This window comes from Lonchura striata, chromosome 2, assembly GCF_050655825.1.
Source record: "Lonchura striata isolate lonStrDom1 chromosome 2, ASM5065582v1, whole genome shotgun sequence".
In the NCBI taxonomy this organism is placed as follows: domain Eukaryota; kingdom Metazoa; phylum Chordata; class Aves; order Passeriformes; family Estrildidae; genus Lonchura; species Lonchura striata.
The window spans coordinates 40,484,850-40,499,641 of record NC_140704.1 but is presented as its reverse complement, the minus strand read 5'-3'; the positions used below and the strand labels follow the sequence as shown (position 1 = coordinate 40,499,641).

The following is a 14,792-nucleotide window of genomic DNA, read 5'->3' as shown; positions in this document are numbered from 1 at the left end:
CCCTCTCGCTTCCCCACCCACCCCCCTTCCAACCAAATAAAAAAAAAAAAAAAAAAAGAAAGAAAAAAAAAGAAAAAATAAAAGAAAAGGAAAAGAAAAATAAAGAAAAAAAAAAAGAAAATAAAAAAAAGGGGGGGGAGGGAAGAGCCTTCCCCAGCCTAGTTGCCGCTGCCTCCTTCACGGAGTGACATGGTGTTCAGGGCTCGTCCTGTCTTTCATTCAAACCCCCTCCGCGCCGCGCCGCCGGTGGGAGGGACCTCGGCGCGCCGCTCCCCCGGGAGGTCGGCGCAGGCCGCGCGGCCGCCTCCGCGCCCCCGCCCGCTCCGCGCCCGCGCCCGGCCGGGCAGCTCCGGAAAGCGGCCGCGGGACTCGGGAAATCCTAACGCCGCGGGGCGGGGGACGAGGGAGAGCAGCCTCAAAACACGGCTTTATATTTATGATTTTAATTTTAAAAATATCTATCTGTATTTTAACAAACGGGAGGGGGAAGGTCACGGAGCCTGGTCGCCGTCCGCCCCCTTCAGAAAACTACTCCGCACCGTCATCCGGCACTTCGCGGAGCGGCGACCCCGGGCCAGACATATTAAATACATACTTTGTTAAACCGCTTATATAAGACTTGGTTTATTTAAAGTTGGAACAAAATGGAGGAAGAGGGTAAAGAGGAAATTCGGCCGGCCTGACGGGCGGGTGCCTTCCCCCAGACGTGTGAAAATACCGATGTGCCACAAAAGTTTCCCGCGGCTGCGTTTCCCCCGGCCGGGCTCCCCCGCGCGCAGCTGCCGCCGCCCGGGCCCAGGTGAGGGCCAGGTGTAGCCTCTGCGTCCGGCCGAGAGCCCCACACCTGCCACAGACCCCAGGCGTGCAGACCCTGTGTCAGCACCGCGATCCCAAATATTTATCCTCCGAAAGACGCGAAGGAAGAGTCTGTTTTACAGCAGGGCTATAAATCATCAGGAAAAAAAGTGCGTGAATAACAAAATGTTTCCTCTTGTACACAAATCCTAGCGTTTCTCTTTTTTTATAATAACTTATTTCTTTAACATGTCATCAGATTCCTGGGCCTTTCTACAGTGGTTTTGCCTATTTATAAATTTTTTGGGAAAAAATGTGGGGAAGCAGTTTCTTTTTGTTTTTATTTAAATCATCCATAGTATGGCAGCGGGATTGTCAGCTGCTGCATTATCAACCAAATTACTTAAAAAAAAAAAAAGGAATTATAAAAAGAATGTCTTTAAAGGGATATTTCTCAAGGCTGGTAGAGCTAAAATTAGATTTGCCAGCTGTGTTTTGGTTTGTGGGCACGTGCTTGCACATGACAGGAACATGGAAATATCACACTTTACTCCAGCAGTTTGCTGTTCTCATAAGCAGAAGGTTTTGTTATGGATTCCCATAACTGCCCCACAGCCAGTCAAAAAGGGCAGTGCAGGAAGCCATACACAGGCTTAAAATACTGCATATACACTGTGCATCCATCACCAGCCATTCATAATCGTCGGTACTTAAATACCAGCCCTCTGCCATACAGTGGGAACATCATGCCATGCTCGCACAGGTATTTGCCTCCTGTGGCAGGAGAAAAACTTCTGCAAAATGAGTGCTCTGTCCCCAGAGCACTGTGCAGGCATTCAGCGGGTTCCTGCACACCTGGACAAGCCCTGTGGAACACTACCATTACCCCAGTTTTCAACAGACTCAGAAGAAAAGCCTGATTGGGTAAACTATTGAATATTTTCATTCCCTATCTTTAGTATTCTCATTCCAAACTGGCCAGGACCATGTGGTCCCTCTTCTGAGAGTCTCTTTTCTTCATTCATCTTCTCTTCTGAGAAGTGAATTTAGAAAAAAGATAGGAATGGGAGGAGAAGCCTGCAATCCCCACCTCCCAGTCCCTCGGTTTGTATCACTGCTCAGCTTTAAATATGCTGCCTCTCATTGTGGTGCATGATACTCTTGCTTACACTTTCTTCTCCCCGCGCCCGGCTTTCCCTGAGGGTGAAATAGACTGTTTGAGAGTTGGGATCTGCAAAAGTGAACAGTGATTACTTGACTGTATGTGATACTTTGAGCCTAGACAACTTTCAGATTGTTCTTTCAACTGCCAGAATTAAGTTGTTGTGCTTCTCTCCTCACCTTCTCAATTTTCCCTCAGGATATTAACGCAGTTTTTCTTGCTAAACTGTTTGCTTGTAGAGTGGATGTAACCAGATTTGGGAGAAGAAAGAACCTATGTGTACAGGGTGAAATAAAAGATAAATACTAAAGGAAGCAGAAAACTGCATTCTGACGAAGAAAGCTACATGAACATGCAAGGTTTCCCATGGTCATTAATTTAAATCCAGGAAGGACTGTTTTGTCTACATCCTCTGACTACTGTGAGTATTTCAAATTATGCCATAAAATTTCAGCCCAAGATTTCCACACACTTCTCCATCAGATGCACTGGCTAGTAGCTCCATCAGTTCTAGCAACTGAGAAAAGGTGGGAAGCTACAGAAGTGGGACTATTATGTGAGTGGGGAACAGCTCCACCTTTCATCTGCTCTCTCTCAGCAAAAATCTTCAATATGAAGATGCTTTGGATTTCCCTTTTCACCTGTGATCCTGACCAGGTGCTGAGCAGCCTCTGCTGTTTGCTCTGAGTGCTCAGCATCTCGCATGATTGAGCCTTCAGAGATGCAAGACAGAGTGGAGGCAGCAGAAATAGGAATTCAATATGAAAGAGTGGGGGGCCAAGGGGAGAAGACAGGAGGCAATATAGCATAGCAAAAATGCAAATGAACAGCCACAAAAGCAGATTTAGATAGCATACAGCCTCTGAACAAATGCTAGTGCTGGAAAATGGAAAATTTCCATTTGCAAAATACAGACATCAAAAAGATCATCTGTGACTTGGGAGCACACTGTTTAAATAGAATCCCCTTCATTTTCTGGCCTGTGCATTTGAATAACTGAATTCACTTGCAAACTGAAATAGCAGTTTGCCTACCGAGTGTTAAGTATAAATGTTCCTCAAAAGAAAAGACAAGCTGTTCAATCCCAGTGAGCAACAGTGAGCAACTTCACAACTTTTTTTTCTTCCTATGGGAGGGCTCATTATTAAGCCCCAGCCAGTCCCAGCCTCTGGAACACAGGGAATGAGCCAGATCCCAGTGCATCTGCAAGGACACTGCTGCCACTGCTGTCACTGACCTGAGGACAGATTCAAGAGCCAGGTGAGCAATAAGGATCTCTTCAATGGAAAGTTTAGAAATTAAATTAAATAAATGGGAACACATAATCTGCAAACTTGACATCCAAGTGCATTCAAAGACAGGCACCAAAGGATATTAACCCTGCAACAATCAAAGCTGTGGATGAGAAACCCGGAGTTAACTGACAGAAGGAAAAAAAAAAAGGAGAAAAAAAAAAAAAAAGAAGAGACTCATTCTCCTGGCAGCCTGAAGTACAGGAAAATTACATATGTTTGTATGCATTTTTACCTGTCATAGAATTCAGATTTTCTCATTCACAAAACTGAGTTAAAAGAAAAAAGCATATACCTAGTAGAAAATTCAGGGGCTTTTATTTGATAAAATACAATTCTACGTACACTTTTTTTCCTTTTTTTTTAAAATAAGCTTACCTATCCAATTACAACCTTCTAAAGTCAGGCATCGGAGTCAGCGAGCAATTAAAATATTTTCTAGCTCCTTGCTCTTGAAAAGCAGCAATATGTATTGTAGAAGATTTAACTTCTGGCAAAGTTATGTCAAAATTTTATAAGTCAGGACTAGAGAAATGGAGATACCACCACCTAAAACAATATAAGAGGTAAAAAAAACCCAATTATATTTGGCTTACAGTTTTTACCCTCTCTACTTTTATTCTCTTTATTTACTCATTAAAGCTCTTACAAAGGAGATCATAGGGATGCTTGACAGCTTGTTTACAATGGATTACAAGAACAGCACTGACTTTATTTTCAGATCTGTCAGTTCCTTCAGTCCACCTTAAAACCAGTCCAGTCTACCTTAAAACTTTATTGATGAACACAGAATTTTACTATTTAATGGATCATTTATCAAGCTGATTTACCTAAGGAGAGCTAACCAAGTTTCTGAGAAGGGACATACCCTGGTGCAACCATCAGTAAAGCAGAGAAGGTGAAAAGACATAGAAGATCAAAACACTTAGCTTAACAATTAAGTGTCTGGAATTGATAGAACCTCTCTGAGTTGGGGAATGCCACTGTTTTCAGGTGCTTTCTTTTCATAAGAGACCAAACACCACTGGAGGTGGCTTTACCCACACACACATACACCCCTTCCCTGCCTGCAAGAAAAAACCCAGCAGGTTTGCTCTCCAACCTTCAGCACTATCACAACAGCACAAAGTCTAGAATTAGGCAGAGTTACAGATGGCCTAAAGTAAATCTGAAAGAGTTCATGGATAAGATTTTGAACAACAGGAAAGAGTTGCCATCTATCATCATACTTGATTATTTTCATTTTATCATCTTCTGTCTTTACTTTATGGCTCAGGGGTTTCCATTAGTCTACTTTTACCTGAACACCTAGTCCTAAAGGAAATCTTTGGACAGCAGCAGAGTGAAAAATTTTAGATGAAAAGTGAACAACAATGGACATTCACTAAATTGTTTGTGTTTTCCACCTGATATAATCCCTTACAAGCACAAACCACTGAAACTAGTTGTCAGTTGTATAGGCAGGCTGAAATTATGTATTAATGTCTTCTTTCTGCATATGTTAATGGATACGACCAAAGTAAATAATACTTAGTCTTTTGTCTATAGTCTGTTTCCTACACATCTCTGAACATTTTGCAGGAGTTAATTCATCCTGTAATGTGGAAGAGGATTAAGTAACATGACCAGTCAATGGCAATGCCCCAGTTATGACAGTAAATGGGGGATTCCTCTCACCCCCAAAACCCTCATTATGTGGTAAAAGGCACAGCAAATAAGACCAATAGGGCAAAAGATTGGTACTTTCAGTTCTGGAAGTGATTAATGTGGAGAGAAAGCAGCGCCATGGCAGCGAGTGCATTGTGAAGAAATGGGAGAGAGACATTGGCTGGAGCATATCATAGGATCACACAGCAGTAGTTTAGAGCTTACAGAAAATGCCAGGATTGTGCAAAGGTTAGAAGACATGCCATTCAAAGGTGGCATATTCCATAGCAACTCCACATCACAAGTTAGTAAATACTGCATCTGATCTTGAGTCTAAACTCTTAGGATAAAAAAGGCAAATAAACCCCTTCAAACACCAGCAAGACTAGCCAAGGCCATATCTCTCTTGCAGCATATTAACTTAATACTACCAGCATTAGATGTGGTATGTTTCCAGAGGGAGAAAATTCTACACCTCCCACCTTCCTCCCTCCAAAGTCCTGCTTACTAGTCATTTTCCCCACTCCTTGTTTACTTAAAATTAGATTATAATCAGGGAACATGAGTTTTTTTCTCTTCAGGAAGTTTATTTCTGAAGGTAATGGGGAGATGTAAATATGCTGCCTGTTTACTGAGGCTCATAAACATATACGAACACAGGCAATTAATTGTCACTGAAGGAGTTCCAGCAAACATTGAAAATCCTAGCTTTTTAGGGCATGTTTGACTAAATGTTCACCCATCATGTACTGAATTACTTAGTGAGATATTAATTTTGTTCTCCAGCTGAGGGTAATCACAGAACAAACTGGCATTATTCAAGTTACTCTGTGAAATTACAGAAAGGGTAAGCTTAAGAACAAAGGCCAGCAGGAATTGAGCCTCTCGACTTGAAAGGAATTATCTTTTCCTTTAATTGAAGTGAGGACTGTTTTGTTTTGTTTTTTCTTTCCTTCCTCTTGCTAGATTTCCAACAACACTCTTTGGCAGAAGGTCTCCTTGCAATGGGATTTTGTGCTTAAAGCCCATGGGCAGGGGCTCACCTGCCTGGGAAAGTTTACTGATGTAATTGCATCAGCATCCTCGACAGCTAGAGTTATACCTACGTAATGCCTCATATGGGCATTCTTCCCCTTGAGTGATTATGCTGGTAAATGCCCCTATTTACACCAACACAGACTTCTGGGTCCTGTTTTCCTGCTGGTGCTGCCACTGACCTACACCATGACCTTGGACAAACCACTTCTCCTGCTCCCTCCCCTCTGTCTGTGTCTCATGAGTGTCAACTGGAACTCTTTATGGCAAGAAGAATCTCTATGTTTTTACAGTACCACAGGGGAACCTCAATTTTGGTTGGGCACCGAAACAACACAGCAGAAATCTGCAATAATGTATGCAAACAGTTTGTTGTTCTACCATCCAGACAGCTACTATTCTACTATTAGAGAATTCACTGTTTTTTTTTCCTCCATGAGAAAAAATTAACAATAGGAAAGAATGGAGGGTCATTTCAGGCGACATTCCATCGCTATCAAATATAATAGATTCTGCTTTCTCCATACTTATATCCTCCCCAGCATGCCAAGACACATTTCTTTTTGTCTCTTTCATATCTGGCAGGCTTATTTGCCCACTAAGTAACACTTATCTAATGCTGGCTGTAAATAAAGTCTGAAGGAGCCTTTGCTAACAATTTCTGTTTCATCCCCTAATAGACCCCCTTTTAAAACATGGTACAATTATGGTACTACTCTTGCAGTTTTGTCCAAAACTTTATTCAAAAGTGTTTGTAAAAACTATTTTTCATTAAAACTACTGGAAATTTTATGGTTTTGATGAATTCTCAAGACATTATCTCATTTTTTTCAGTTTAGTTAAAATTTGATTTTTTATTTTAATTTTTACATTAAAATTCTGCCTTGACTCAACTGCAATAAATATTTTCCTACTTAGTCCCCCTGAAAAAGGAAAAACCAAAGTCTGAAAAAAGTCTCTAACATATTTTCAAAAATATCTTAAGCAAAAACTCTTTTATCTCTACACATGCAGGAAAATATTATTTAGGAAATATACAAATGAAATACCCCTATTTAAATCAGTCTCTAGGGAAATGTGTTCATCAGTTGTTTGTTTTTAACTGAAATTCATGACTGGGAAAAGCAATCTGCACTTTAGCTTGTGCCAGTAAGCCCTACAGTAATTCTGAGTCTATTCAATCCAAAGTATTTTATAAATAAAGAAAAATCACAGGCTGGGAGAAACTGTAATCTTTAGCCATAACAAAATGCTATTCTTTTCCTTCTCACCTAAACACAACCGGGAACTGAAGTGGAAAGCACATAAAAACACCTACTAGGACTGCTAGTGCCTTCTTATCAACATGCAAAGCTTCCCTGAAAGCATTACAAGAAAAAATGTAAGTGTCCACTAAATATGGAATCAAAAGATTGTGTGTAACGATTCCCAACAGAGGGGGAATTTCTGGCTCTCAAATTCTGTCGCACCAAGATAGGAAGAGAATGCATAGCAAATGGAGAAGTACAGTGCTGGGAGTTGGGTAAAAGGTTCCATGTGCAGGTAAGCTGCAGACTTGAACCAATTCTTCATTTTTCAAATCAGTTCACTCTTTTATAGGAATAATGGCATTTTTTTGTAATGGACAGCTTCCATTTACCACAGAACCAATGCAGCCTTCCGTGCAAAATGAAACCTTATGTCACACTAGATTACTGTCCATCATAACCAAAAAAAAATGTATTGAACTGAATATATTTGGTTCAGGAAACCTGTATTTTGTCAGCTGCAGTATAGCTCATTGTCCACTAAACAGTACCAAGCCCATTCTGAACAGAGCACACTGTAGAAATGTTTCACCTCCTAATCCTGCACTTGTACACTTGCCAGAACAAAAGGGAGGGTAATACCTGAAATCTAACAAAAACAGGCTTAAGACTGACACTTTGCTGTACCAGAAAAAATTCTTTGGGTAAGAGAGAATTTATTTCCTGCAAACAGACAAATGCTAATTATAGCTCAAATCTTCCCTCTTTTTCCTCTATATTTTCTTTTTTCTTTTGCTTCCTCCTCTCCTTTGTGCATCTTTTCTTCAGTCTTGTTCATCAAATATTTTTTGCCTTCAAAAAATCTCATCAAATCTCTACATTCTCATTCATCTGAAAGTTATCTGTCTTGAGAATAATTTTCCTGCCTTCTTTTATGTATTCCAGCTGGAGTTTTTAATAAAGCACAGAGGACTCAAGGCTACTGTATTTTTATTAGGAAATGGTGGAAACTTTATAGTTATTTCTATTCACATTCAGCAAATGTTCATCCCTATTGTTCTAGCCTATTTACCACTCCCAACAACCTATTCCCAAATAGTTTTCACTCTGTAATCCTTAATCTGTTTTGTTTCCTCTTTATTTCTGTCCCTGACTAAAAGCCTGTCTTGCCAGCACAAGCACTTTCTTTTTCTCAAATTTTCTCTCCATTATTTTTTTCTCTTGCCCCCATTCCTCAGCCACCAATGCTTTAGGCTCCACTTTCTTACTTATGTTGCAGTTCTTTAAATATAGAACAAAAATATTCATGGGGGGAAAAAGATACCACTTCACTAGTCTTTTTAACTTGAAAATCCATCCTACTAGATGGGAAGAGAGAGCAGTGTGCCATAAACATCTAAATTAATGTCAGCTGAGGTGACTTGGCAGGGTTGTGGACAGAGTTAAAGTAGAAGGCGAGAATATTAAGTTCATTAACAGCAAGAACTGGGTCTCACAAACTGAGGATCCAATCAATCTCACCTCTTACTGACTTGTTTTCAATAAAGGCCTTTAAATTCTGCTAAGTACAGATGTACACAAGTTCCCTTTTCCTCACAATTGCAAGTTGTACACCCCTGACATCACCATGCCTGTCTTTTCAGAATCCTATTGCAGAAAAACATATATCAGCTTAAAACCTTAAGAGCAATCTTTGCCAAAGAATTCTTACCTCATACAGCAGGGTAAAAATTACAAGCCGAAATCACTGAAAGTGAGTAGGAGTTAAATATTAATCTTTTGATACAGTTTTTCAGATGAAATACTGACACAAATTCAGTTTGCAGATAATTTGCACTTTGGCCATTTGGTACATTCGCACCAAGCAAAGGTAGGAGAGAAGAACTTGTGTGAAGAGCTTGTAGAAGAAAAAACCCCAAACAATAACTATTTAATTTATTTGTATTTTAGCAGTAGATATTTCTTTGTGCTAGTCAATTACTTTAATGTTTTATCAGAAGGGCCAGGAGTGTTCTGTCCCTATGGGGCACATATTGACATTTCCTATGATCTCAGACATTAACTGGAGTGAAACGCTGATTTGTCAGAACTCTAGCGGTGCAGCCGAATATTTCCATCCTTCAGATTGCATCATCCCTTCGAGCTCAAGGTGAGAAATTTGAGTCAAACCATTTGTCCTTTTATTGTTTCTCAAGATACAATTTTTTAACCTGTGCTGGAATAAGGTGGTGCCAAATGAAGGCAAAAATAGCCAAGCTCATCCAGCTTCTTCTCCTTGGACAGTGGCTGAAAGGAACCTGAAGGAAGGCAAGGTTCCTTAGAACATGTGGAAGAGAGACCAGAAATTTGCCCAAATGGGTGATTCATTCTGCTAGGGATATACCTTCTACCTTTTTTGTGAAGACTTTCCAGGTTTGGCCACATGAGAAATACTTGAATAGGCACAGTCTCTGCATCCTCAGCATATATCTCCCTGAGGTCCCTACACCTGCTTCCCTCCCAGCTTCCATAGACCTCTGCAGACAGACACGGAATGGCACCTTCCTCCCAGGAACAGGAGCTGTACAGAGCAGGAGGCAGGGATGACAGGCATAGCAGGAGATGCTGGCACATAACTCTAGCAGTACTGTGAGGTATTGCACTGTCTCTGCTGATCTGTTGGGGTGCTGCACATCACTCACTGAGATGAGGAGGTGTGGAGGAGGGAGCACAAAAGCAGACTGAGGAGTAAAAGAGGGATGTGCCTTGGTTACAGGGTGAGTGAAGACAATATATCAAGGCACTGGTGTTATAAAAGGACCCCAGGGTGAGCAAGCATTACAGTCTGAGGTGGAAAAGAATGAAATAGGGATGTCAAAATACCTGTGGAAAATGGGACCTGAGGTTAAGAATCAACTAAAACTGAGAATGAAAAAGCAGTAGTGATGGCAACCAGGTAGTCAAGATGATCCAAATTGGTTAGGAGGGCTAGGCAGGACATGAGAGGAGACAAAATGGGTGAGAACAGAAGGGCACAGAGACATACAAGGAAAAAAAAAAGAAGACAGCCCTTTTCCCTCTGCATCCTGGCAGTAACCCCCAAATTCCTGACATTGACCACTCCTCCATTGTCAACAGAAATCATCTACACCCAGCTGCAAAGTAATCCAGCCCCTTCTAGCACTGGTCCACACAGACTATTAAAATCTAATGCTGCCAGACTCTCCATGTCTCTGTGATAAATAGAAAGATTTCAACCTTGCTGACAACCCATTTGTCAATATGCCACAGGATGGCATATCGAGGTTCCTTTATTTTTTAAAGCTAAAACCTTTTTCACACATAAATTAAATTAAAAGAAGAAGTGGGAAAATTCCATATGATCCCACATTTAAGGTTAATGAGTAATGGCATAATTATAATGAATAATAAAATGATAACTAGGGTTCACAAAGAAACCCATTATAACTGCATAGAAAACCATTATTCTGTAATTTTATACCTTTTGAACACGTAACTTTGCAACCTTAATGCTTTTTTAACATTGTTTTTTGCCTGTATAATGATATATAAGAATCTCCAGACACCATCTGCAGTCTTCATGTTTCCTTGATACCTTCAAACAAATTTTTATACTGAATATGAGAAGAGGCAAGTGATTATCTCACTGACCAACAGCCAGGAGATAGTGGGGGATGCATTTGGTTGTTGCCTTTCTGCACATTCATAATTCCTATCTCAACAGCTGGGACCATGTTACAAACTCATGGGCTTGGTTCATCTTTTTTAAAGCCTACATTTTTATGACAGTTTTGTAAAAAAATTCTGATTTTTCTGTTTCTGCAGTTCACTTCTCCCATCGTTCTAAAAGTGTAAGCCAAGTTAACAAGGCTTCAGGACACAATTAAATACTTTACTTTATTCAGTTAGTGTTGTGGCTGAGAGCAAGGCATCAACTATTTTCTTCACTCCTTTCCATCTGACACTATACTGATTCACCTTAGTTTTATGTGCTGTCCTTCAGTGCTGTAGTTGTGCTGAGACACAGTACTAGGCACATTTTTTAATTGGAAAGAGGCTTTGCATGCTTACAGACTATCATCATATTTCAAGTTTACTGCTAGGAAAAGCCAATATTAATAAGGGTTGGTTTGCATTTCTTCAGGCATTACATATTTTAGCTGCAAATGTCAGCTTTTAGCGAGTTCTTAGCTCTTCTTTCCAAAGTATAATAATAATAACAACAATAATAATAATAAATGACCCATTAAACTGTCCCAAATCCTTGTCACTCAAGCAACTCTGGGTCACCTTAAAGCCACTGCAAGTCCCTGAACATCTGCATTATTCAGACTAGAATCCTAATTTGTGCCATATAGCAATGACTGCTACACTACCTGCATGCTTATAGGCAGGTCGTTCTCCTGACAGCTGAGATTTCTGTTTGCAATAGAAGGAAATAAAAAAAAAATTGTTTGTAGTAAAGAGCAGACACTTTGGGGGATGAGCTCAGTGAGCTGACTACCTGTGGAGCACATATTCTCATTTCCAGCCATATGACCCTGAAGCAGTCACTGCAGTCTGAGTGGAGAAGGAGAGTTAACACTAAATAATATTAGATAAGAGTCAATCTCTAGTCAGCACTCTTCAAACAGCAAGGTATAAAGTGAGAGATCAAGTAGGAGGTAACAGTAGTGAAGAATGATAGGGCAAATGAAAGACCCTCTCTGCATGCTTCTCTGAATTGGTCTTTTCTATCATTGAGTTCTTGGCTATAGGAGAAAGGTGATGGATCCTATGCTCTCACTGTCACAGCAAGTCATTCACTTGTTCTTCAGCATCACAAAGAGCAGTATATGAACTTCAGCAGATTTATGTATTTATTTTATGCAATTATTTAGTTGCTGCCTCCTTGCATGTGGGAAACACAGTAACACTTAATTCATAGTCTTGTAACAGCATTAACCAGCAAGACCAAAAAAAAAAAAAAAAAAAAAAGAAAAACCAATTAGGTGATGTATGGATACTTAGATGTATAACTCCTACAAAGATGAATGAAAACAGACCCATCTAATTTCCAACATGCTGCATTGAAAAGGACCATCTCTGAACTGAAATGGTGGGTGGCTCCCCATGTACAGACACTTGCACACACGTGAAACCCATGATCCAGGTAGGCTGGTAAGTGACAGGGTGCCATGGCACGCTTGGTCCCACAGGACTGTCTGGAAGCAGTTGGACCTGATTAAGCAGAATTCCCTCTTAAACATCACAATCATTTTTTGAACCAGCTATTAAAACCCACTTGCAGCAGCACATCCTGCCACTCACTCCAGCTCCCCTAGGAGCCCTACAGTGCCTGTGGCTCTGGAATACCTTCAGTGCACAGTCCCCAACTCTGGCCTCCTCCTTAGAGCTGGTGGTTGTTGCACGTCTGCCAGCATGAATACCAGCAGCTTTTGGCCGGGGAAGAGGTGTCATACCAAGCCTGGGATTTCTGGAATATGATACTAGGATTTCTACATTAGCCTCATGCAGCTTCTGAATTTCCACCTTAGCCACTTTATATACCACAATAGAAAGTATATTAAAAGGCAAGTTGCAAAGTTAATAGCTAAAATTCCTGGAGCACTGGAATTAAGACTGTTTATTCCACCTTAACTACATCCTTGAGTCTCTTTCTTTGAAAAAAATCTGCAGAATTGCATCTAATTCTAATGAGAGACGCCTTGCCTTTTTCTCAGTGTTGAATGGGCACTGCTAGCCATATGACAAAACATTTCATATTTTATTTTCTCATCAGTTTTTAATGCCGTATCATATTTCCTGTACAACATTCAAATTCTGCTCTAAAGACAGAATTATTAATGTTTGCATAGATTCTCAAGCAGTTTTTTTTTTCACTATAGTGACAGTGTGCTTTGTAACACATGTAAATTTATCTTCCTAATGCCTGAGGAGATGGAGAGCTATGTTCATCTCCAGTTAACAAGTAGGCAACAGAGGCACATACAAAATTCACCAAAAAGTCAGTGCTGGATTTTAGCGCACATTTTAAGGAAGGGCCTACATTTTCTAAATATGGCACAGTTCTGCTCAAAGCTCAAGCTTCTGCCAGTTGTGAGCCAGAGAGTGACCAGTAGCAACAGAACCTTCCTATCTTCCCCTATGGGATTGGCCCAGCGAACTGCAGCAGTGAGACTCATGTATATCCTGGCAGCAGAGAGACCTTGGCAGGCAGGTGCTGCTCCAAGCCCCAGACCCGCATGCTAATCTCAATCTTTTTGCTCAAAAAACTTAATCCTACTCTTACAGCAACTGAAAAGAAAGATTTTTAATAGGAAAGGATGGGAAATCTTAACAATAAGTAGTTCCATCAATCCTTTCTATATATAAAATTAATGATACTGAATTGTAAAATTATCAGAGAATGAAGCAATAATTTTATGAAATAGAGAGTTAAAATAGACTCCAAAGGATTAACATCCACAGTAGATTATCCCCTCCATACTAAATTGGGTAATGGATTTCACTGAATAGGATATTTCTTTATAGCAGAAGCATGAGATATTCTTTCAAAAAAGATCTGTAATATCTTACTTTACATATGCTTTGTGTTTTCTTTTGCTAATTTCTTCAGTCATTTAGAAGTAGTGATCTTGACTGATGACACAAGTGCATATTCTTGTTGAGATATATTAATGTAATGGGGAGGAACACATAAGCCACACATGATCTTCTTTGGAAAGAAAGAGCAGAGGTCTCCCTGTGAAGATTTCTGGTCACTAATGGAGTATGGTAGGACACAAGTAGGCAAAAATAGCAGTGTGGTTAAGATACTGGACTAAACTTGGAAGCTATCTTTTGGTTCCTGGCTCTGCTGCAGACATCCTGTGTGTCCTTGGATAAATGCCTCTTGTGAGGCTAATTTCATTTATGTGCTCATGTACATAGTAATGAGCCTCATAAACACCCTATAAATATAATCACTTGAAATAATTTTTAAGGTACAATCTCTCATACTCAGTGAGGGATTTCATATTCTCCTGGGAGATGAAAAGGTGTTTGCTAGGCTAAAGACATGAGACTGGTTTGGAGCCATCTCTATTTCAGTGGCATCTGTGTGCACATTTAGACTTGGCACATGCAGACATTTATTAAAAAAAAAAAAAAGTCTGTATTATTTGCACTATTTCTCTTTTTCTTTCTCAGACTGGGATTGTTCCTATTTATAGGAACTCAGACTGTAGGAAGCAAGGAGAGACACATGCATAGATGATGATATCTCTGAAATATGTATTGGCTCCATGTTGTTTTTGTTCCAAGTTCTTGGAAACATCCTGTAAAAATCTGTGTGCATGCACAACAGTTGTGATTATTCACATAGACTGCACTGTAAATCACAGATTCATTCGTACATCTGGAAGTTACACGTTTCCCCACACGATATGCATAGCTACACAATTCACAAGTAAGTTTCTACAGGAAGGGTGGTCCTAGAGCAAAGGCAGATCTGCCAAATCTGCTAATCAGTGTGATATTTCACCATTTGTTGTGCAAGGTACTCCTTTACTGTTTCAGGGTTTTTTTTTTTTTTGTGCTCTGGCAGCCTCTGTTACAAACATCCAGAAAGGC

General features: G+C 40.2%; 1 protein-coding gene and 1 long non-coding RNA gene across 12 annotated transcripts in view; one reads left to right on the top strand and one right to left on the bottom strand.

Moving 5' to 3' along the window:
- The window catches only part of RBMS3 (RNA binding motif single stranded interacting protein 3), a 703,116-nt gene that overhangs the window by 442,582 nt on the left and 245,742 nt on the right, over positions 1-14,792 (bottom strand). The window lies entirely within an intron of this gene.
- On the top strand, positions 13-4,813 carry LOC146768205 (uncharacterized). The gene is made up of 2 exons (XR_014953259.1): positions 13-2,378; positions 3,093-4,813. It is a non-coding gene; the product is annotated as an uncharacterized LOC146768205 (long non-coding RNA).